Raw genomic sequence first — 21310 nt, forward strand, 5'->3', positions numbered from 1 at the left:
CTTTCAGCGTCCCTGTGTCTTATCAGACGAAGGTGACTGTGAAATTGGCAACGAGGCAGAGCTGAACGAACACATGCAAACAGCAACGTTCAATGTCAGCCGAAATAGCTCAGTTGGGAGAGCGTTAGACTGAAGATCTAAAGGTCCCTGGTTCGATCCCGGGTTTCGGCAGGTATTCGTTTTGATGCGACGCCAATGGAATTGCTCTGCGTTGGTGATAATGCAACTACAGCTGACAACAAAAATGACTCTCTGCTGTAGCAGTTCTGGTTGTCTAGTGCATGCCATAAGACGAACTCACTAGAAAACTAACTCCCTTTGAAGCAAAAGAATCAAAAAAGCCCTACCGACTGCGTTCCTTTTTCTGTGTCAGGTGGTGAAGAACGTCTTCAACGGAACCGTGAAATGAGCGAAAACGTGGGAAACATTGCATTCGAAATGCTTGCGAATTTTCCAATTGCCCAGTGAGTGTCGACAAAACACGTCAATTCTCTGCTCCAACGTATGAGACGTAACAACTGGTGCAATTTGTTGTTGCATCGTGTGCCAGCAGTCTTCGATAGTGTGTTACGAGCTTAGCGCGATAAGTTTGCAGACAGCATTTAGGCGACGTTTTATTAGTAACGGCCCCATGCAACGATTGCACAACAGTAAAGGACATGAGTCAATGTATAGTTGTGCATCGTGGGAGATTTCACAGCGTCGTGCGAGCCCGGATAGCTCAGTCGGTAGAGCATTAGGCTTTTAACCTAAGGGTCCAGGGTTCAAGTCCCTGTCCGGGCGGAAATTTTAAAACTTTGGTAGCGATTCGTCTGGTAGCGGTGGAAACGCTACGGAAAATAATGCAGCTACGCCGTTTTCTGACACCACAGTGCTTCAAACGGTAGCATTTGCATGTGTCGGGACAACGCCGCGCTACCGGCAGTCGTGGCCGAGTGGTTAAGGCGTCTGACTCGAAATCAGATTCCCTCTGGGAGCGTAGGTTCGAATCCTACCGGCTGCGTGCGATTTTGCGTAAAGAGAGGAGCAAAAATTTTCGCACACATGTGACATGCGTGGGCGAATGCGGGTGCAAACCAGTGACGCCATTCTCAACAAGACGAAAGTTTCCGTTTAAGACTACTGAGTTTCGCGACGACCGCTGCTTACTGTGGCCATCGGTTCACCTCGCACTGACGCTGGGACTGCAGAAAGCCGTCGCTGAGATCGTGAGTACACAGATGTGCTCGAAAGTGTTGGACAGAGCGAACATTCAATTCTTTTTAAGAATCGCAATTGAATCATTCGAGTGCGGCGAAGGCAGTGGTGCAGCGTTTCTTTTCTTAAGATCTCGCAGCTGCTTGGAGGTATGTCCATCGTTTTAAGACGACAGAAAACTAGCGTCAGCGGTGCGTCAGTGGGAAGTCGGTGAAGTCGCCATTGGAGCCATAAGCCAGTAATTACAACATGCGAATCACTCGCTCACCACGCAGCTGTACGATAATGCTCGTGCGTGGGCCCGCATAGCTGAGTCGGTAGAGCGTTAGGTTTTCAACCAAAGGGTCCTGGGTTCAAGTCCCCGTCTGGGCGAAAATTAATACACTTTCGTAACGGCTAATGGAAACCCTACAGGAAAGAGTGAGGCCACGCCGCTTTCTGCCATCAGATTGCTTCTAAAGATGGCGGTTTCACTTGTCGGGAGTCGCTTCTGCCACCGGCAGTCGTGGCCGAGTGGTTAAGGCGTCTGACTTGAAATCAGATTCCCTCTGGGAGCGTAGGTTCGAGTCCTGCCGACTGCGAAAATTTTCTCTCTCTCAAAAGATGGACGTTCAGGTGCATCCTAGCAGTTGCGTCACTACTAAACACATGGGTCACCAGTTATTTGATCCAGGGCGCAGCGTTACAGTCGCGCCCAGAAGCCGCAGCTCATCTCCTCGTCTCACAGCCGCCCACCGGGTGTTAGTACAAGTGTCGCCTCACTGGGCAGTGCGGATGTGTCCTTTTTAGCTTGCAGACGATGACGTGTAGCAATTTACGAGCTAACGCAAGTCGAATGTTTTACCGTGTGTATCTGCTAGATACTGCCTCTCATACGGTGGAGAGGCTCACTCCTTCTTGTGTCTCGTTCTCTGCACACGAGTTGCCCCTGGCATCGACATAGCACGGGTTTTCTAGCGTCAGCGCGGCGTCACGTGAAGTCAGCGAAGTGAATATTACACGAGTCGAGTCGACATGTTTGCTTGTTACGATGATGGAAGCAGAAGAATGTGTGTGGGACTTCACTGCATCGGCTGCTCGCCTTTCAGCGTCCCTGTGTCTTATCAGACGAAGGTGACTGTGAAATTGGCAACGAGGCAGAGCTGAACGAACACATGCAAACAGCAACGTTCAATGTCAGCCGAAATAGCTCAGTTGGGAGAGCGTTAGACTGAAGATCTAAAGGTCCCTGGTTCGATCCCGGGTTTCGGCAGGTATTCGTTTTGATGCGACGCCAATGGAATTGCTCTGCGTTGGTGATAATGCAACTACAGCTGACAACAAAAATGACTCTCTGCTGTAGCAGTTCTGGTTGTCTAGTGCATGCCATAAGACGAACTCACTAGAAAACTAACTCCCTTTGAAGCAAAAGAATCAAAAAAGCCCTACCGACTGCGTTCCTTTTTCTGTGTCAGGTGGTGAAGAACGTCTTCAACGGAACCGTGAAATGAGCGAAAACGTGGGAAACATTGCATTCGAAATGCTTGCGAATTTTCCAATTGCCCAGTGAGTGTCGACAAAACACGTCAATTCTCTGCTCCAACGTATGAGACGTAACAACTGGTGCAATTTGTTGTTGCATCGTGTGCCAGCAGTCTTCGATAGTGTGTTACGAGCTTAGCGCGATAAGTTTGCAGACAGCATTTAGGCGACGTTTTATTAGTAACGGCCCCATGCAACGATTGCACAACAGTAAAGGACATGAGTCAATGTATAGTTGTGCATCGTGGGAGGTTTCACAGCGTCGTGCGAGCCCGGATAGCTCAGTCGGTAGAGCATTAGGCTTTTAACCTAAGGGTCCAGGGTTCAAGTCCCTGTCCGGGCGGAAATTTTAAAACTTTGGTAGCGATTCGTCTGGTAGCGGTGGAAACGCTACGGAAAATAATGCAGCTACGCCGTTTTCTGACACCACAGTGCTTCAAACGGTAGCATTTGCATGTGTCGGGACAACGCCGCGCTACCGGCAGTCGTGGCCGAGTGGTTAAGGCGTCTGACTCGAAATCAGATTCCCTCTGGGAGCGTAGGTTCGAATCCTACCGGCTGCGTGCGATTTTGCGTAAAGAGAGGAGCAAAAATTTTCGCACACATGTGACATGCGTGGGCGAATGCGGGTGCAAACCAGTGACGCCATTCTCAACAAGACGAAAGTTTCCGTTTAAGACTACTGAGTTTCGCGACGACCGCTGCTTACTGTGGCCATCGGTTCACCTCGCACTGACGCTGGGACTGCAGAAAGCCGTCGCTGAGATCGTGAGTACACAGATGTGCTCGAAAGTGTTGGACAGAGCGAACATTCAATTCTTTTTAAGAATCGCAATTGAATCATTCGAGTGCGGCGAAGGCAGTGGTGCAGCGTTTCTTTTCTTAAGATCTCGCAGCTGCTTGGAGGTATGTCCATCGTTTTAAGACGACAGAAAACTAGCGTCAGCGGTGCGTCAGTGGGAAGTCGGTGAAGTCGCCATTGGAGCCATAAGCCAGTAATTACAACATGCGAATCACTCGCTCACCACGCAGCTGTACGATAATGCTCGTGCGTGGGCCCGCATAGCTGAGTCGGTAGAGCGTTAGGTTTTCAACCAAAGGGTCCTGGGTTCAAGTCCCCGTCTGGGCGAAAATTAATACACTTTCGTAACGGCTAATGGAAACCCTACAGGAAAGAGTGAGGCCACGCCGCTTTCTGCCATCAGATTGCTTCTAAAGATGGCGGTTTCACTTGTCGGGAGTCGCTTCTGCCACCGGCAGTCGTGGCCGAGTGGTTAAGGCGTCTGACTTGAAATCAGATTCCCTCTGGGAGCGTAGGTTCGAGTCCTGCCGACTGCGAAAATTTTCTCTCTCTCAAAAGATGGACGTTCAGGTGCATCCTAGCAGTTGCGTCACTACTAAACACATGGGTCACCAGTTATTTGATCCAGGGCGCAGCGTTACAGTCGCGCCCAGAAGCCGCAGCTCATCTCCTCGTCTCACAGCCGCCCACCGGGTGTTAGTACAAGTGTCGCCTCACTGGGCAGTGCGGATGTGTCCTTTTTAGCTTGCAGACGATGACGTGTAGCAATTTACGAGCTAACGCAAGTCGAATGTTTTACCGTGTGTATCTGCTAGATACTGCCTCTCATACGGTGGAGAGGCTCACTCCTTCTTGTGTCTCGTTCTCTGCACACGAGTTGCCCCTGGCATCGACATAGCACGGGTTTTCTAGCGTCAGCGCGGCGTCACGTGAAGTCAGCGAAGTGAATATTACACGAGTCGAGTCGACATGTTTGCTTGTTACGATGATGGAAGCAGAAGAAATGTGTGTGGGACTTCACTGCATCGGCTGCTCGCCTTTCAGCGTCCCTGTGTCTTATCAGACGAAGGTGACTGTGAAATTGGCAACGAGGCAGAGCTGAACGAACACATGCAAACAGCAACGTTCAATGTCAGCCGAAATAGCTCAGTTGGGAGAGCGTTAGACTGAAGATCTAAAGGTCCCTGGTTCGATCCCGGGTTTCGGCAGGTATTCGTTTTGATGCGACGCCAATGGAATTGCTCTGCGTTGGTGATAATGCAACTACAGCTGACAACAAAAATGACTCTCTGCTGTAGCAGTTCTGGTTGTCTAGTGCATGCCATAAGACGAACTCACTAGAAAACTAACTCCCTTTGAAGCAAAAGAATCAAAAAAGCCCTACCGACTGCGTTCCTTTTTCTGTGTCAGGTGGTGAAGAACGTCTTCAACGGAACCGTGAAATGAGCGAAAACGTGGGAAACATTGCATTCGAAATGCTTGCGAATTTTCCAATTGCCCAGTGAGTGTCGACAAAACACGTCAATTCTCTGCTCCAACGTATGAGACGTAACAACTGGTGCAATTTGTTGTTGCATCGTGTGCCAGCAGTCTTCGATAGTGTGTTACGAGCTTAGCGCGATAAGTTTGCAGACAGCATTTAGGCGACGTTTTATTAGTAACGGCCCCATGCAACGATTGCACAACAGTAAAGGACATGAGTCAATGTATAGTTGTGCATCGTGGGAGGTTTCACAGCGTCGTGCGAGCCCGGATAGCTCAGTCGGTAGAGCATTAGGCTTTTAACCTAAGGGTCCAGGGTTCAAGTCCCTGTCCGGGCGGAAATTTTAAAACTTTGGTAGCGATTCGTCTGGTAGCGGTGGAAACGCTACGGAAAATAATGCAGCTACGCCGTTTTCTGACACCACAGTGCTTCAAACGGTAGCATTTGCATGTGTCGGGACAACGCCGCGCTACCGGCAGTCGTGGCCGAGTGGTTAAGGCGTCTGACTCGAAATCAGATTCCCTCTGGGAGCGTAGGTTCGAATCCTACCGGCTGCGTGCGATTTTGCGTAAAGAGAGGAGCAAAAATTTTCGCACACATGTGACATGCGTGGGCGAATGCGGGTGCAAACCAGTGACGCCATTCTCAACAAGACGAAAGTTTCCGTTTAAGACTACTGAGTTTCGCGACGACCGCTGCTTACTGTGGCCATCGGTTCACCTCGCACTGACGCTGGGACTGCAGAAAGCCGTCGCTGAGATCGTGAGTACACAGATGTGCTCGAAAGTGTTGGACAGAGCGAACATTCAATTCTTTTTAAGAATCGCAATTGAATCATTCGAGTGCGGCGAAGGCAGTGGTGCAGCGTTTCTTTTCTTAAGATCTCGCAGCTGCTTGGAGGTATGTCCATCGTTTTAAGACGACAGAAAACTAGCGTCAGCGGTGCGTCAGTGGGAAGTCGGTGAAGTCGCCATTGGAGCCATAAGCCAGTAATTACAACATGCGAATCACTCGCTCACCACGCAGCTGTACGATAATGCTCGTGCGTGGGCCCGCATAGCTGAGTCGGTAGAGCGTTAGGTTTTCAACCAAAGGGTCCTGGGTTCAAGTCCCCGTCTGGGCGAAAATTAATACACTTTCGTAACGGCTAATGGAAACCCTACAGGAAAGAGTGAGGCCACGCCGCTTTCTGCCATCAGATTGCTTCTAAAGATGGCGGTTTCACTTGTCGGGAGTCGCTTCTGCCACCGGCAGTCGTGGCCGAGTGGTTAAGGCGTCTGACTTGAAATCAGATTCCCTCTGGGAGCGTAGGTTCGAGTCCTGCCGACTGCGAAAATTTTCTCTCTCTCAAAAGATGGACGTTCAGGTGCATCCTAGCAGTTGCGTCACTACTAAACACATGGGTCACCAGTTATTTGATCCAGGGCGCAGCGTTACAGTCGCGCCCAGAAGCCGCAGCTCATCTCCTCGTCTCACAGCCGCCCACCGGGTGTTAGTACAAGTGTCGCCTCACTGGGCAGTGCGGATGTGTCCTTTTTAGCTTGCAGACGATGACGTGTAGCAATTTACGAGCTAACGCAAGTCGAATGTTTTACCGTGTGTATCTGCTAGATACTGCCTCTCATACGGTGGAGAGGCTCACTCCTTCTTGTGTCTCGTTCTCTGCACACGAGTTGCCCCTGGCATCGACATAGCACGGGTTTTCTAGCGTCAGCGCGGCGTCACGTGAAGTCAGCGAAGTGAATATTACACGAGTCGAGTCGACATGTTTGCTTGTTACGATGATGGAAGCAGAAGAAATGTGTGTGGGACTTCACTGCATCGGCTGCTCGCCTTTCAGCGTCCCTGTGTCTTATCAGACGAAGGTGACTGTGAAATTGGCAACGAGGCAGAGCTGAACGAACACATGCAAACAGCAACGTTCAATGTCAGCCGAAATAGCTCAGTTGGGAGAGCGTTAGACTGAAGATCTAAAGGTCCCTGGTTCGATCCCGGGTTTCGGCAGGTATTCGTTTTGATGCGACGCCAATGGAATTGCTCTGCGTTGGTGATAATGCAACTACAGCTGACAACAAAAATGACTCTCTGCTGTAGCAGTTCTGGTTGTCTAGTGCATGCCATAAGACGAACTCACTAGAAAACTAACTCCCTTTGAAGCAAAAGAATCAAAAAAGCCCTACCGACTGCGTTCCTTTTTCTGTGTCAGGTGGTGAAGAACGTCTTCAACGGAACCGTGAAATGAGCGAAAACGTGGGAAACATTGCATTCGAAATGCTTGCGAATTTTCCAATTGCCCAGTGAGTGTCGACAAAACACGTCAATTCTCTGCTCCAACGTATGAGACGTAACAACTGGTGCAATTTGTTGTTGCATCGTGTGCCAGCAGTCTTCGATAGTGTGTTACGAGCTTAGCGCGATAAGTTTGCAGACAGCATTTAGGCGACGTTTTATTAGTAACGGCCCCATGCAACGATTGCACAACAGTAAAGGACATGAGTCAATGTATAGTTGTGCATCGTGGGAGGTTTCACAGCGTCGTGCGAGCCCGGATAGCTCAGTCGGTAGAGCATTAGGCTTTTAACCTAAGGGTCCAGGGTTCAAGTCCCTGTCCGGGCGGAAATTTTAAAACTTTGGTAGCGATTCGTCTGGTAGCGGTGGAAACGCTACGGAAAATAATGCAGCTACGCCGTTTTCTGACACCACAGTGCTTCAAACGGTAGCATTTGCATGTGTCGGGACAACGCCGCGCTACCGGCAGTCGTGGCCGAGTGGTTAAGGCGTCTGACTCGAAATCAGATTCCCTCTGGGAGCGTAGGTTCGAATCCTACCGGCTGCGTGCGATTTTGCGTAAAGAGAGGAGCAAAAATTTTCGCACACATGTGACATGCGTGGGCGAATGCGGGTGCAAACCAGTGACGCCATTCTCAACAAGACGAAAGTTTCCGTTTAAGACTACTGAGTTTCGCGACGACCGCTGCTTACTGTGGCCATCGGTTCACCTCGCACTGACGCTGGGACTGCAGAAAGCCGTCGCTGAGATCGTGAGTACACAGATGTGCTCGAAAGTGTTGGACAGAGCGAACATTCAATTCTTTTTAAGAATCGCAATTGAATCATTCGAGTGCGGCGAAGGCAGTGGTGCAGCGTTTCTTTTCTTAAGATCTCGCAGCTGCTTGGAGGTATGTCCATCGTTTTAAGACGACAGAAAACTAGCGTCAGCGGTGCGTCAGTGGGAAGTCGGTGAAGTCGCCATTGGAGCCATAAGCCAGTAATTACAACATGCGAATCACTCGCTCACCACGCAGCTGTACGATAATGCTCGTGCGTGGGCCCGCATAGCTGAGTCGGTAGAGCGTTAGGTTTTCAACCAAAGGGTCCTGGGTTCAAGTCCCCGTCTGGGCGAAAATTAATACACTTTCGTAACGGCTAATGGAAACCCTACAGGAAAGAGTGAGGCCACGCCGCTTTCTGCCATCAGATTGCTTCTAAAGATGGCGGTTTCACTTGTCGGGAGTCGCTTCTGCCACCGGCAGTCGTGGCCGAGTGGTTAAGGCGTCTGACTTGAAATCAGATTCCCTCTGGGAGCGTAGGTTCGAGTCCTGCCGACTGCGAAAATTTTCTCTCTCTCAAAAGATGGACGTTCAGGTGCATCCTAGCAGTTGCGTCACTACTAAACACATGGGTCACCAGTTATTTGATCCAGGGCGCAGCGTTACAGTCGCGCCCAGAAGCCGCAGCTCATCTCCTCGTCTCACAGCCGCCCACCGGGTGTTAGTACAAGTGTCGCCTCACTGGGCAGTGCGGATGTGTCCTTTTTAGCTTGCAGACGATGACGTGTAGCAATTTACGAGCTAACGCAAGTCGAATGTTTTACCGTGTGTATCTGCTAGATACTGCCTCTCATACGGTGGAGAGGCTCACTCCTTCTTGTGTCTCGTTCTCTGCACACGAGTTGCCCCTGGCATCGACATAGCACGGGTTTTCTAGCGTCAGCGCGGCGTCACGTGAAGTCAGCGAAGTGAATATTACACGAGTCGAGTCGACATGTTTGCTTGTTACGATGATGGAAGCAGAAGAAATGTGTGTGGGACTTCACTGCATCGGCTGCTCGCCTTTCAGCGTCCCTGTGTCTTATCAGACGAAGGTGACTGTGAAATTGGCAACGAGGCAGAGCTGAACGAACACATGCAAACAGCAACGTTCAATGTCAGCCGAAATAGCTCAGTTGGGAGAGCGTTAGACTGAAGATCTAAAGGTCCCTGGTTCGATCCCGGGTTTCGGCAGGTATTCGTTTTGATGCGACGCCAATGGAATTGCTCTGCGTTGGTGATAATGCAACTACAGCTGACAACAAAAATGACTCTCTGCTGTAGCAGTTCTGGTTGTCTAGTGCATGCCATAAGACGAACTCACTAGAAAACTAACTCCCTTTGAAGCAAAAGAATCAAAAAAGCCCTACCGACTGCGTTCCTTTTTCTGTGTCAGGTGGTGAAGAACGTCTTCAACGGAACCGTGAAATGAGCGAAAACGTGGGAAACATTGCATTCGAAATGCTTGCGAATTTTCCAATTGCCCAGTGAGTGTCGACAAAACACGTCAATTCTCTGCTCCAACGTATGAGACGTAACAACTGGTGCAATTTGTTGTTGCATCGTGTGCCAGCAGTCTTCGATAGTGTGTTACGAGCTTAGCGCGATAAGTTTGCAGACAGCATTTAGGCGACGTTTTATTAGTAACGGCCCCATGCAACGATTGCACAACAGTAAAGGACATGAGTCAATGTATAGTTGTGCATCGTGGGAGGTTTCACAGCGTCGTGCGAGCCCGGATAGCTCAGTCGGTAGAGCATTAGGCTTTTAACCTAAGGGTCCAGGGTTCAAGTCCCTGTCCGGGCGGAAATTTTAAAACTTTGGTAGCGATTCGTCTGGTAGCGGTGGAAACGCTACGGAAAATAATGCAGCTACGCCGTTTTCTGACACCACAGTGCTTCAAACGGTAGCATTTGCATGTGTCGGGACAACGCCGCGCTACCGGCAGTCGTGGCCGAGTGGTTAAGGCGTCTGACTCGAAATCAGATTCCCTCTGGGAGCGTAGGTTCGAATCCTACCGGCTGCGTGCGATTTTGCGTAAAGAGAGGAGCAAAAATTTTCGCACACATGTGACATGCGTGGGCGAATGCGGGTGCAAACCAGTGACGCCATTCTCAACAAGACGAAAGTTTCCGTTTAAGACTACTGAGTTTCGCGACGACCGCTGCTTACTGTGGCCATCGGTTCACCTCGCACTGACGCTGGGACTGCAGAAAGCCGTCGCTGAGATCGTGAGTACACAGATGTGCTCGAAAGTGTTGGACAGAGCGAACATTCAATTCTTTTTAAGAATCGCAATTGAATCATTCGAGTGCGGCGAAGGCAGTGGTGCAGCGTTTCTTTTCTTAAGATCTCGCAGCTGCTTGGAGGTATGTCCATCGTTTTAAGACGACAGAAAACTAGCGTCAGCGGTGCGTCAGTGGGAAGTCGGTGAAGTCGCCATTGGAGCCATAAGCCAGTAATTACAACATGCGAATCACTCGCTCACCACGCAGCTGTACGATAATGCTCGTGCGTGGGCCCGCATAGCTGAGTCGGTAGAGCGTTAGGTTTTCAACCAAAGGGTCCTGGGTTCAAGTCCCCGTCTGGGCGAAAATTAATACACTTTCGTAACGGCTAATGGAAACCCTACAGGAAAGAGTGAGGCCACGCCGCTTTCTGCCATCAGATTGCTTCTAAAGATGGCGGTTTCACTTGTCGGGAGTCGCTTCTGCCACCGGCAGTCGTGGCCGAGTGGTTAAGGCGTCTGACTTGAAATCAGATTCCCTCTGGGAGCGTAGGTTCGAGTCCTGCCGACTGCGAAAATTTTCTCTCTCTCAAAAGATGGACGTTCAGGTGCATCCTAGCAGTTGCGTCACTACTAAACACATGGGTCACCAGTTATTTGATCCAGGGCGCAGCGTTACAGTCGCGCCCAGAAGCCGCAGCTCATCTCCTCGTCTCACAGCCGCCCACCGGGTGTTAGTACAAGTGTCGCCTCACTGGGCAGTGCGGATGTGTCCTTTTTAGCTTGCAGACGATGACGTGTAGCAATTTACGAGCTAACGCAAGTCGAATGTTTTACCGTGTGTATCTGCTAGATACTGCCTCTCATACGGTGGAGAGGCTCACTCCTTCTTGTGTCTCGTTCTCTGCACACGAGTTGCCCCTGGCATCGACATAGCACGGGTTTTCTAGCGTCAGCGCGGCGTCACGTGAAGTCAGCGAAGTGAATATTACACGAGTCGAGTCGACATGTTTGCTTGTTACGATGATGGAAGCAGAAGAAATGTGTGTGGGACTTCACTGCATCGGCTGCTCGCCTTTCAGCGTCCCTGTGTCTTATCAGACGAAGGTGACTGTGAAATTGGCAACGAGGCAGAGCTGAACGAACACATGCAAACAGCAACGTTCAATGTCAGCCGAAATAGCTCAGTTGGGAGAGCGTTAGACTGAAGATCTAAAGGTCCCTGGTTCGATCCCGGGTTTCGGCAGGTATTCGTTTTGATGCGACGCCAATGGAATTGCTCTGCGTTGGTGATAATGCAACTACAGCTGACAACAAAAATGACTCTCTGCTGTAGCAGTTCTGGTTGTCTAGTGCATGCCATAAGACGAACTCACTAGAAAACTAACTCCCTTTGAAGCAAAAGAATCAAAAAAGCCCTACCGACTGCGTTCCTTTTTCTGTGTCAGGTGGTGAAGAACGTCTTCAACGGAACCGTGAAATGAGCGAAAACGTGGGAAACATTGCATTCGAAATGCTTGCGAATTTTCCAATTGCCCAGTGAGTGTCGACAAAACACGTCAATTCTCTGCTCCAACGTATGAGACGTAACAACTGGTGCAATTTGTTGTTGCATCGTGTGCCAGCAGTCTTCGATAGTGTGTTACGAGCTTAGCGCGATAAGTTTGCAGACAGCATTTAGGCGACGTTTTATTAGTAACGGCCCCATGCAACGATTGCACAACAGTAAAGGACATGAGTCAATGTATAGTTGTGCATCGTGGGAGGTTTCACAGCGTCGTGCGAGCCCGGATAGCTCAGTCGGTAGAGCATTAGGCTTTTAACCTAAGGGTCCAGGGTTCAAGTCCCTGTCCGGGCGGAAATTTTAAAACTTTGGTAGCGATTCGTCTGGTAGCGGTGGAAACGCTACGGAAAATAATGCAGCTACGCCGTTTTCTGACACCACAGTGCTTCAAACGGTAGCATTTGCATGTGTCGGGACAACGCCGCGCTACCGGCAGTCGTGGCCGAGTGGTTAAGGCGTCTGACTCGAAATCAGATTCCCTCTGGGAGCGTAGGTTCGAATCCTACCGGCTGCGTGCGATTTTGCGTAAAGAGAGGAGCAAAAATTTTCGCACACATGTGACATGCGTGGGCGAATGCGGGTGCAAACCAGTGACGCCATTCTCAACAAGACGAAAGTTTCCGTTTAAGACTACTGAGTTTCGCGACGACCGCTGCTTACTGTGGCCATCGGTTCACCTCGCACTGACGCTGGGACTGCAGAAAGCCGTCGCTGAGATCGTGAGTACACAGATGTGCTCGAAAGTGTTGGACAGAGCGAACATTCAATTCTTTTTAAGAATCGCAATTGAATCATTCGAGTGCGGCGAAGGCAGTGGTGCAGCGTTTCTTTTCTTAAGATCTCGCAGCTGCTTGGAGGTATGTCCATCGTTTTAAGACGACAGAAAACTAGCGTCAGCGGTGCGTCAGTGGGAAGTCGGTGAAGTCGCCATTGGAGCCATAAGCCAGTAATTACAACATGCGAATCACTCGCTCACCACGCAGCTGTACGATAATGCTCGTGCGTGGGCCCGCATAGCTGAGTCGGTAGAGCGTTAGGTTTTCAACCAAAGGGTCCTGGGTTCAAGTCCCCGTCTGGGCGAAAATTAATACACTTTCGTAACGGCTAATGGAAACCCTACAGGAAAGAGTGAGGCCACGCCGCTTTCTGCCATCAGATTGCTTCTAAAGATGGCGGTTTCACTTGTCGGGAGTCGCTTCTGCCACCGGCAGTCGTGGCCGAGTGGTTAAGGCGTCTGACTTGAAATCAGATTCCCTCTGGGAGCGTAGGTTCGAGTCCTGCCGACTGCGAAAATTTTCTCTCTCTCAAAAGATGGACGTTCAGGTGCATCCTAGCAGTTGCGTCACTACTAAACACATGGGTCACCAGTTATTTGATCCAGGGCGCAGCGTTACAGTCGCGCCCAGAAGCCGCAGCTCATCTCCTCGTCTCACAGCCGCCCACCGGGTGTTAGTACAAGTGTCGCCTCACTGGGCAGTGCGGATGTGTCCTTTTTAGCTTGCAGACGATGACGTGTAGCAATTTACGAGCTAACGCAAGTCGAATGTTTTACCGTGTGTATCTGCTAGATACTGCCTCTCATACGGTGGAGAGGCTCACTCCTTCTTGTGTCTCGTTCTCTGCACACGAGTTGCCCCTGGCATCGACATAGCACGGGTTTTCTAGCGTCAGCGCGGCGTCACGTGAAGTCAGCGAAGTGAATATTACACGAGTCGAGTCGACATGTTTGCTTGTTACGATGATGGAAGCAGAAGAAATGTGTGTGGGACTTCACTGCATCGGCTGCTCGCCTTTCAGCGTCCCTGTGTCTTATCAGACGAAGGTGACTGTGAAATTGGCAACGAGGCAGAGCTGAACGAACACATGCAAACAGCAACGTTCAATGTCAGCCGAAATAGCTCAGTTGGGAGAGCGTTAGACTGAAGATCTAAAGGTCCCTGGTTCGATCCCGGGTTTCGGCAGGTATTCGTTTTGATGCGACGCCAATGGAATTGCTCTGCGTTGGTGATAATGCAACTACAGCTGACAACAAAAATGACTCTCTGCTGTAGCAGTTCTGGTTGTCTAGTGCATGCCATAAGACGAACTCACTAGAAAACTAACTCCCTTTGAAGCAAAAGAATCAAAAAAGCCCTACCGACTGCGTTCCTTTTTCTGTGTCAGGTGGTGAAGAACGTCTTCAACGGAACCGTGAAATGAGCGAAAACGTGGGAAACATTGCATTCGAAATGCTTGCGAATTTTCCAATTGCCCAGTGAGTGTCGACAAAACACGTCAATTCTCTGCTCCAACGTATGAGACGTAACAACTGGTGCAATTTGTTGTTGCATCGTGTGCCAGCAGTCTTCGATAGTGTGTTACGAGCTTAGCGCGATAAGTTTGCAGACAGCATTTAGGCGACGTTTTATTAGTAACGGCCCCATGCAACGATTGCACAACAGTAAAGGACATGAGTCAATGTATAGTTGTGCATCGTGGGAGGTTTCACAGCGTCGTGCGAGCCCGGATAGCTCAGTCGGTAGAGCATTAGGCTTTTAACCTAAGGGTCCAGGGTTCAAGTCCCTGTCCGGGCGGAAATTTTAAAACTTTGGTAGCGATTCGTCTGGTAGCGGTGGAAACGCTACGGAAAATAATGCAGCTACGCCGTTTTCTGACACCACAGTGCTTCAAACGGTAGCATTTGCATGTGTCGGGACAACGCCGCGCTACCGGCAGTCGTGGCCGAGTGGTTAAGGCGTCTGACTCGAAATCAGATTCCCTCTGGGAGCGTAGGTTCGAATCCTACCGGCTGCGTGCGATTTTGCGTAAAGAGAGGAGCAAAAATTTTCGCACACATGTGACATGCGTGGGCGAATGCGGGTGCAAACCAGTGACGCCATTCTCAACAAGACGAAAGTTTCCGTTTAAGACTACTGAGTTTCGCGACGACCGCTGCTTACTGTGGCCATCGGTTCACCTCGCACTGACGCTGGGACTGCAGAAAGCCGTCGCTGAGATCGTGAGTACACAGATGTGCTCGAAAGTGTTGGACAGAGCGAACATTCAATTCTTTTTAAGAATCGCAATTGAATCATTCGAGTGCGGCGAAGGCAGTGGTGCAGCGTTTCTTTTCTTAAGATCTCGCAGCTGCTTGGAGGTATGTCCATCGTTTTAAGACGACAGAAAACTAGCGTCAGCGGTGCGTCAGTGGGAAGTCGGTGAAGTCGCCATTGGAGCCATAAGCCAGTAATTACAACATGCGAATCACTCGCTCACCACGCAGCTGTACGATAATGCTCGTGCGTGGGCCCGCATAGCTGAGTCGGTAGAGCGTTAGGTTTTCAACCAAAGGGTCCTGGGTTCAAGTCCCCGTCTGGGCGAAAATTAATACACTTTCGTAACGGCTAATGGAAACCCTACAGGAAAGAGTGAGGCCACGCCGCTTTCTGCCATCACATTGCTTCTAAAGATGGCGGTTTCACTTGTCGGGAGTCGCTTCTGCCACCGGCAGTCGTGGCCGAGTGGTTAAGGCGTCTGACTTGAAATCAGATTCCCTCTGGGAGCGTAGGTTCGAGTCCTGCCGACTGCGAAAATTTTCTCTCTCTCAAAAGATGGACGTTCAGGTGCATCCTAGCAGTTGCGTCACTACTAAACACATGGGTCACCAGTTATTTGATCCAGGGCGCAGCGTTACAGTCGCGCCCAGAAGCCGCAGCTCATCTCCTCGTCTCACAGCCGCCCACCGGGTGTTAGTACAAGTGTCGCCTCACTGGGCAGTGCGGATGTGTCCTTTTTAGCTTGCAGACGATGACGTGTAGCAATTTACGAGCTAACGCAAGTCGAATGTTTTACCGTGTGTATCTGCTAGATACTGCCTCTCATACGGTGGAGAGGCTCACTCCTTCTTGTGTCTCGTTCTCTGCACACGAGTTGCCCCTGGCATCGACATAGCACGGGTTTTCTAGCGTCAGCGCGGCGTCACGTGAAGTCAGCGAAGTGAATATTACACGAGTCGAGTCGACATGTTTGCTTGTTACGATGATGGAAGCAGAAGAAATGTGTGTGGGACTTCACTGCATCGGCTGCTCGCCTTTCAGCGTCCCTGTGTCTTATCAGACGAAGGTGACTGTGAAATTGGCAACGAGGCAGAGCTGAACGAACACATGCAAACAGCAACGTTCAATGTCAGCCGAAATAGCTCAGTTGGGAGAGCGTTAGACTGAAGATCTAAAGGTCCCTGGTTCGATCCCGGGTTTCGGCAGGTATTCGTTTTGATGCGACGCCAATGGAATTGCTCTGCGTTGGTGATAATGCAACTACAGCTGACAACAAAAATGACTCTCTGCTGTAGCAGTTCTGGTTGTCTAGTGCATGCCATAAGACGAACTCACTAGAAAACTAACTCCCTTTGAAGCAAAAGAATCAAAAAAGCCCTACCGACTGCGTTCCTTTTTCTGTGTCAGGTGGTGAAGAACGTCTTCAACGGAACCGTGAAATGAGCGAAAACGTGGGAAACATTGCATTCGAAATGCTTGCGAATTTTCCAATTGCCCAGTGAGTGTCGACAAAACACGTCAATTCTCTGCTCCAACGTATGAGACGTAACAACTGGTGCAATTTGTTGTTGCATCGTGTGCCAGCAGTCTTCGATAGTGTGTTACGAGCTTAGCGCGATAAGTTTGCAGACAGCATTTAGGCGACGTTTTATTAGTAACGGCCCCATGCAACGATTGCACAACAGTAAAGGACATGAGTCAATGTATAGTTGTGCATCGTGGGAGGTTTCACAGCGTCGTGCGAGCCCGGATAGCTCAGTCGGTAGAGCATTAGGCTTTTAACCTAAGGGTCCAGGGTTCAAGTCCCTGTCCGGGCGGAAATTTTAAAACTTTGGTAGCGATTCGTCTGGTAGCGGTGGAAACGCTACGGAAAATAATGCAGCTACGCCGTTTTCTGACACCACAGTGCTTCAAACGGTAGCATTTGCATGTGTCGGGACAACGCCGCGCTACCGGCAGTCGTGGCCGAGTGGTTAAGGCGTCTGACTCGAAATCAGATTCCCTCTGGGAGCGTAGGTTCGAATCCTACCGGCTGCGTGCGATTTTGCGTAAAGAGAGGAGCAAAAATTTTCGCACACATGTGACATGCGTGGGCGAATGCGGGTGCAAACCAGTGACGCCATTCTCAACAAGACGAAAGTTTCCGTTTAAGACTACTGAGTTTCGCGACGACCGCTGCTTACTGTGGCCATCGGTTCACCTCGCACTGACGCTGGGACTGCAGAAAGCCGTCGCTGAGATCGTGAGTACACAGATGTGCTCGAAAGTGTTGGACAGAGCGAACATTCAATTCTTTTTAAGAATCGCAATTGAATCATTCGAGTGCGGCGAAGGCAGTGGTGCAGCGTTTCTTTTCTTAAGATCTCGCAGCTGCTTGGAGGTATGTCCATCGTTTTAAGACGACAGAAAACTAGCGTCAGCGGTGCGTCAGTGGGAAGTCGGTGAAGTCGCCATTGGAGCCATAAGCCAGTAATTACAACATGCGAATCACTCGCTCACCACGCAGCTGTACGATAATGCTCGTGCGTGGGCCCGCATAGCTGAGTCGGTAGAGCGTTAGGTTTTCAACCAAAGGGTCCTGGGTTCAAGTCCCCGTCTGGGCGAAAATTAATACACTTTCGTAACGGCTAATGGAAACCCTACAGGAAAGAGTGAGGCCACGCCGCTTTCTGCCATCAGATTGCTTCTAAAGATGGCGGTTTCACTTGTCGGGAGTCGCTTCTGCCACCGGCAGTCGTGGCCGAGTGGTTAAGGCGTCTGACTTGAAATCAGATTCCCTCTGGGAGCGTAGGTTCGAGTCCTGCCGACTGCGAAAATTTTCTCTCTCTCAAAAGATGGACGTTCAGGTGCATCCTAGCAGTTGCGTCACTACTAAACACATGGGTCACCAGTTATTTGATCCAGGGCGCAGCGTTACAGTCGCGCCCAGAAGCCGCAGCTCATCTCCTCGTCTCACAGCCGCCCACCGGGTGTTAGTACAAGTGTCGCCTCACTGGGCAGTGCGGATGTGTCCTTTTTAGCTTGCAGACGATGACGTGTAGCAATTTACGAGCTAACGCAAGTCGAATGTTTTACCGTGTGTATCTGCTAGATACTGCCTCTCATACGGTGGAGAGGCTCACTCCTTCTTGTGTCTCGTTCTCTGCACACGAGTTGCCCCTGGCATCGACATAGCACGGGTTTTCTAGCGTCAGCGCGGCGTCACGTGAAGTCAGCGAAGTGAATATTACACGAGTCGAGTCGACATGTTTGCTTGTTACGATGATGGAAGCAGAAGAAATGTGTGTGGGACTTCACTGCATCGGCTGCTCGCCTTTCAGCGTCCCTGTGTCTTATCAGACGAAGGTGACTGTGAAATTGGCAACGAGGCAGAGCTGAACGAACACATGCAAACAGCAACGTTCAATGTCAGCCGAAATAGCTCAGTTGGGAGAGCGTTAGACTGAAGATCTAAAGGTCCCTGGTTCGATCCCGGGTTTCGGCAGGTATTCGTTTTGATGCGACGCCAATGGAATTGCTCTGCGTTGGTGATAATGCAACTACAGCTGACAACAAAAATGACTCTCTGCTGTAGCAGTTCTGGTTGTCTAGTGCATGCCATAAGACGAACTCACTAGAAAACTAACTCCCTTTGAAGCAAAAGAATCAAAAAAGCCCTACCGACTGCGTTCCTTTTTCTGTGTCAGGTGGTGAAGAACGTCTTCAACGGAACCGTGAAATGAGCGAAAACGTGGGAAACATTGCATTCGAAATGCTTGCGAATTTTCCAATTGCCCAGTGAGTGTCGACAAAACACGTCAATTCTCTGCTCCAACGTATGAGACGTAACAACTGGTGCAATTTGTTGTTGCATCGTGTGCCAGCAGTCTTCGATAGTGTGTTACGAGCTTAGCGCGATAAGTTTGCAGACAGCATTTAGGCGACGTTTTATTAGTAACGGCCCCATGCAACGATTGCACAACAGTAAAGGACATGAGTCAATGTATAGTTGTGCATCGTGGGAGGTTTCACAGCGTCGTGCGAGCCCGGATAGCTCAGTCGGTAGAGCATTAGGCTTTTAACCTAAGGGTCCAGGGTTCAAGTCCCTGTCCGGGCGGAAATTTTAAAACTTTGGTAGCGATTCGTCTGGTAGCGGTGGAAACGCTACGGAAAATAATGCAGCTACGCCGTTTTCTGACACCACAGTGCTTCAAACGGTAGCATTTGCATGTGTCGGGACAACGCCGCGCTACCGGCAGTCGTGGCCGAGTGGTTAAGGCGTCTGACTCGAAATCAGATTCCCTCTGGGAGCGTAGGTTCGAATCCTACCGGCTGCGTGCGATTTTGCGTAAAGAGAGGAGCAAAAATTTTCGCACACATGTGACATGCGTGGGCGAATGCGGGTGCAAACCAGTGACGCCATTCTCAACAAGACGAAAGTTTCCGTTTAAGACTACTGAGTTTCGCGACGACCGCTGCTTACTGTGGCCATCGGTTCACCTCGCACTGACGCTGGGACTGCAGAAAGCCGTCGCTGAGATCGTGAGTACACAGATGTGCTCGAAAGTGTTGGACAGAGCGAACATTCAATTCTTTTTAAGAATCGCAATTGAATCATTCGAGTGCGGCGAAGGCAGTGGTGCAGCGTTTCTTTTCTTAAGATCTCGCAGCTGCTTGGAGGTATGTCCATCGTTTTAAGACGACAGAAAACTAGCGTCAGCGGTGCGTCAGTGGGAAGTCGGTGAAGTCGCCATTGGAGCCATAAGCCAGTAATTACAACATGCGAATCACTCGCTCACCACGCAGCTGTACGATAATGCTCGTGCGTGGGCCCGCATAGCTGAGTCGGTAGAGCGTTAGGTTTTCAACCAAAGGGTCCTGGGTTCAAGTCCCCGTCTGGGCGAAAATTAATACACTTTCGTAACGGCTAATGGAAACCCTACAGGAAAGAGTGAGGCCACGCCGCTTTCTGCCATCACATTGCTTCTAAAGATGGCGGTTTCACTTGTCGGGAGTCGCTTCTGCCACCGGCAGTCGTGGCCGAGTGGTTAAGGCGTCTGACTTGAAATCAGATTCCCTCTGGGAGCGTAGGTTCGAGTCCTGCCGACTGCGAAAATTTTCTCTCTCTCAAAAGATGGACGTTCAGGTGCATCCTAGCAGTTGCGTCACTACTAAACACATGGGTCACCAGTTATTTGATCCAGGGCGCAGCGTTACAGTCGCGCCCAGAAGCCGCAGCTCATCTCCTCGTCTCACAGCCGCCCACCGGGTGTTAGTACAAGTGTCGCCTCACTGGGCAGTGCGGATGTGTCCTTTTTAGCTTGCAGACGATGACGTGTAGCAATTTACGAGCTAACGCAAGTCGAATGTTTTACCGTGTGTATCTGCTAGATACTGCCTCTCATACGGTGGAGAGGCTCACTCCTTCTTGTGTCTCGTTCTCTGCACACGAGTTGCCCCTGGCATCGACATAGCACGGGTTTTCTAGCGTCAGCGCGGCGTCACGTGAAGTCAGCGAAGTGAATATTACACGAGTCGAGTCGACATGTTTGCTTGTTACGATGATGGAAGCAGAAGAAATGTGTGTGGGACTTCACTGCATCGGCTGCTCGCCTTTCAGCGTCCCTGTGTCTTATCAGACGAAGGTGACTGTGAAATTGGCAACGAGGCAGAGCTGAACGAACACATGCAAACAGCAACGTTCAATGTCAGCCGAAATAGCTCAGTTGGGAGAGCGTTAGACTGAAGATCTAAAGGTCCCTGGTTCGATCCCGGGTTTCGGCAGGTATTCGTTTTGATGCGACGCCAATGGAATTGCTCTGCGTTGGTGATAATGCAACTACAGCTGACAACAAAAATGACTCTCTGCTGTAGCAGTTCTGGTTGTCTAGTGCATGCCATAAGACGAACTCACTAGAAAACTAACTCCCTTTGAAGCAAAAGAATCAAAAAAGCCCTACCGACTGCGTTCCTTTTTCTGTGTCAGGTGGTGAAGAACGTCTTCAACGGAACCGTGAAATGAGCGAAAACGTGGGAAACATTGCATTCGAAATGCTTGCGAATTTTCCAATTGCCCAGTGAGTGTCGACAAAACACGTCAATTCTCTGCTCCAACGTATGAGACGTAACAACTGGTGCAATTTGTTGTTGCATCGTGTGCCAGCAGTCTTCGATAGTGTGTTACGAGCTTAGCGCGATAAGTTTGCAGACAGCATTTAGGCGACGTTTTATTAGTAACGGCCCCATGCAACGATTGCACAACAGTAAAGGACATGAGTCAATGTATAGTTGTGCATCGTGGGAGGTTTCACAGCGTCGTGCGAGCCCGGATAGCTCAGTCGGTAGAGCATTAGGCTTTTAACCTAAGGGTCCAGGGTTCAAGTCCCTGTCCGGGCGGAAATTTTAAAACTTTG

At 50.2% G+C, this 21310-nt stretch overlaps 38 non-coding genes across 38 annotated transcripts; all 38 read left to right on the forward strand.

Moving 5' to 3' along the window:
• Window positions 1–98: 98 nt before the first annotated feature.
• Trnaf-gaa lies at window positions 99–171 on the forward strand. The gene has a single exon. It is a non-coding gene; the product is annotated as a tRNA-Phe (tRNA).
• A 539-nt stretch (window positions 172–710) lies between these two features.
• On the forward strand, window positions 711–783 carry Trnak-uuu. The gene has a single exon. It is a non-coding gene; the product is annotated as a tRNA-Lys (tRNA).
• A 138-nt stretch (window positions 784–921) lies between these two features.
• On the forward strand, window positions 922–1003 carry Trnas-cga. Its single transcript has one exon. It is a non-coding gene; the product is annotated as a tRNA-Ser (tRNA).
• Window positions 1004–1696: 693 nt separating this feature from the next.
• Trnas-uga lies at window positions 1697–1778 on the forward strand. Its single transcript has one exon. It is a non-coding gene; the product is annotated as a tRNA-Ser (tRNA).
• A 598-nt stretch (window positions 1779–2376) lies between these two features.
• On the forward strand, window positions 2377–2449 carry Trnaf-gaa. Its single transcript has one exon. It is a non-coding gene; the product is annotated as a tRNA-Phe (tRNA).
• Window positions 2450–2988: 539 nt separating this feature from the next.
• Window positions 2989–3061, forward strand: Trnak-uuu. Its single transcript has one exon. It is a non-coding gene; the product is annotated as a tRNA-Lys (tRNA).
• Window positions 3062–3199: 138 nt separating this feature from the next.
• On the forward strand, window positions 3200–3281 carry Trnas-cga. The gene has a single exon. It is a non-coding gene; the product is annotated as a tRNA-Ser (tRNA).
• A 693-nt stretch (window positions 3282–3974) lies between these two features.
• Trnas-uga lies at window positions 3975–4056 on the forward strand. Its single transcript has one exon. It is a non-coding gene; the product is annotated as a tRNA-Ser (tRNA).
• A 599-nt stretch (window positions 4057–4655) lies between these two features.
• Window positions 4656–4728, forward strand: Trnaf-gaa. Its single transcript has one exon. It is a non-coding gene; the product is annotated as a tRNA-Phe (tRNA).
• Window positions 4729–5267: 539 nt separating this feature from the next.
• On the forward strand, window positions 5268–5340 carry Trnak-uuu. The gene has a single exon. It is a non-coding gene; the product is annotated as a tRNA-Lys (tRNA).
• A 138-nt stretch (window positions 5341–5478) lies between these two features.
• Trnas-cga lies at window positions 5479–5560 on the forward strand. The gene has a single exon. It is a non-coding gene; the product is annotated as a tRNA-Ser (tRNA).
• Window positions 5561–6253: 693 nt separating this feature from the next.
• On the forward strand, window positions 6254–6335 carry Trnas-uga. The gene has a single exon. It is a non-coding gene; the product is annotated as a tRNA-Ser (tRNA).
• Window positions 6336–6934: 599 nt separating this feature from the next.
• Window positions 6935–7007, forward strand: Trnaf-gaa. The gene has a single exon. It is a non-coding gene; the product is annotated as a tRNA-Phe (tRNA).
• A 539-nt stretch (window positions 7008–7546) lies between these two features.
• Trnak-uuu lies at window positions 7547–7619 on the forward strand. Its single transcript has one exon. It is a non-coding gene; the product is annotated as a tRNA-Lys (tRNA).
• Window positions 7620–7757: 138 nt separating this feature from the next.
• On the forward strand, window positions 7758–7839 carry Trnas-cga. Its single transcript has one exon. It is a non-coding gene; the product is annotated as a tRNA-Ser (tRNA).
• Window positions 7840–8532: 693 nt separating this feature from the next.
• On the forward strand, window positions 8533–8614 carry Trnas-uga. Its single transcript has one exon. It is a non-coding gene; the product is annotated as a tRNA-Ser (tRNA).
• A 599-nt stretch (window positions 8615–9213) lies between these two features.
• Trnaf-gaa lies at window positions 9214–9286 on the forward strand. The gene has a single exon. It is a non-coding gene; the product is annotated as a tRNA-Phe (tRNA).
• Window positions 9287–9825: 539 nt separating this feature from the next.
• Trnak-uuu lies at window positions 9826–9898 on the forward strand. Its single transcript has one exon. It is a non-coding gene; the product is annotated as a tRNA-Lys (tRNA).
• A 138-nt stretch (window positions 9899–10036) lies between these two features.
• Window positions 10037–10118, forward strand: Trnas-cga. The gene has a single exon. It is a non-coding gene; the product is annotated as a tRNA-Ser (tRNA).
• A 693-nt stretch (window positions 10119–10811) lies between these two features.
• On the forward strand, window positions 10812–10893 carry Trnas-uga. The gene has a single exon. It is a non-coding gene; the product is annotated as a tRNA-Ser (tRNA).
• A 599-nt stretch (window positions 10894–11492) lies between these two features.
• Trnaf-gaa lies at window positions 11493–11565 on the forward strand. Its single transcript has one exon. It is a non-coding gene; the product is annotated as a tRNA-Phe (tRNA).
• A 539-nt stretch (window positions 11566–12104) lies between these two features.
• On the forward strand, window positions 12105–12177 carry Trnak-uuu. The gene has a single exon. It is a non-coding gene; the product is annotated as a tRNA-Lys (tRNA).
• A 138-nt stretch (window positions 12178–12315) lies between these two features.
• Trnas-cga lies at window positions 12316–12397 on the forward strand. Its single transcript has one exon. It is a non-coding gene; the product is annotated as a tRNA-Ser (tRNA).
• Window positions 12398–13090: 693 nt separating this feature from the next.
• On the forward strand, window positions 13091–13172 carry Trnas-uga. The gene has a single exon. It is a non-coding gene; the product is annotated as a tRNA-Ser (tRNA).
• A 599-nt stretch (window positions 13173–13771) lies between these two features.
• Window positions 13772–13844, forward strand: Trnaf-gaa. Its single transcript has one exon. It is a non-coding gene; the product is annotated as a tRNA-Phe (tRNA).
• A 539-nt stretch (window positions 13845–14383) lies between these two features.
• Window positions 14384–14456, forward strand: Trnak-uuu. The gene has a single exon. It is a non-coding gene; the product is annotated as a tRNA-Lys (tRNA).
• A 138-nt stretch (window positions 14457–14594) lies between these two features.
• Window positions 14595–14676, forward strand: Trnas-cga. The gene has a single exon. It is a non-coding gene; the product is annotated as a tRNA-Ser (tRNA).
• Window positions 14677–15369: 693 nt separating this feature from the next.
• On the forward strand, window positions 15370–15451 carry Trnas-uga. Its single transcript has one exon. It is a non-coding gene; the product is annotated as a tRNA-Ser (tRNA).
• Window positions 15452–16050: 599 nt separating this feature from the next.
• On the forward strand, window positions 16051–16123 carry Trnaf-gaa. The gene has a single exon. It is a non-coding gene; the product is annotated as a tRNA-Phe (tRNA).
• A 539-nt stretch (window positions 16124–16662) lies between these two features.
• Window positions 16663–16735, forward strand: Trnak-uuu. Its single transcript has one exon. It is a non-coding gene; the product is annotated as a tRNA-Lys (tRNA).
• Window positions 16736–16873: 138 nt separating this feature from the next.
• Window positions 16874–16955, forward strand: Trnas-cga. The gene has a single exon. It is a non-coding gene; the product is annotated as a tRNA-Ser (tRNA).
• Window positions 16956–17648: 693 nt separating this feature from the next.
• On the forward strand, window positions 17649–17730 carry Trnas-uga. Its single transcript has one exon. It is a non-coding gene; the product is annotated as a tRNA-Ser (tRNA).
• A 599-nt stretch (window positions 17731–18329) lies between these two features.
• Window positions 18330–18402, forward strand: Trnaf-gaa. Its single transcript has one exon. It is a non-coding gene; the product is annotated as a tRNA-Phe (tRNA).
• A 539-nt stretch (window positions 18403–18941) lies between these two features.
• On the forward strand, window positions 18942–19014 carry Trnak-uuu. The gene has a single exon. It is a non-coding gene; the product is annotated as a tRNA-Lys (tRNA).
• A 138-nt stretch (window positions 19015–19152) lies between these two features.
• Trnas-cga lies at window positions 19153–19234 on the forward strand. The gene has a single exon. It is a non-coding gene; the product is annotated as a tRNA-Ser (tRNA).
• Window positions 19235–19927: 693 nt separating this feature from the next.
• On the forward strand, window positions 19928–20009 carry Trnas-uga. The gene has a single exon. It is a non-coding gene; the product is annotated as a tRNA-Ser (tRNA).
• A 599-nt stretch (window positions 20010–20608) lies between these two features.
• On the forward strand, window positions 20609–20681 carry Trnaf-gaa. The gene has a single exon. It is a non-coding gene; the product is annotated as a tRNA-Phe (tRNA).
• A 539-nt stretch (window positions 20682–21220) lies between these two features.
• On the forward strand, window positions 21221–21293 carry Trnak-uuu. The gene has a single exon. It is a non-coding gene; the product is annotated as a tRNA-Lys (tRNA).
• Window positions 21294–21310: the final 17 nt, after the last annotated feature.

The sequence above is a fragment of the Schistocerca piceifrons genome, unplaced genomic scaffold (assembly GCF_021461385.2).
Source record: "Schistocerca piceifrons isolate TAMUIC-IGC-003096 unplaced genomic scaffold, iqSchPice1.1 HiC_scaffold_1353, whole genome shotgun sequence".
NCBI classification, from domain to species: domain Eukaryota; kingdom Metazoa; phylum Arthropoda; class Insecta; order Orthoptera; family Acrididae; genus Schistocerca; species Schistocerca piceifrons.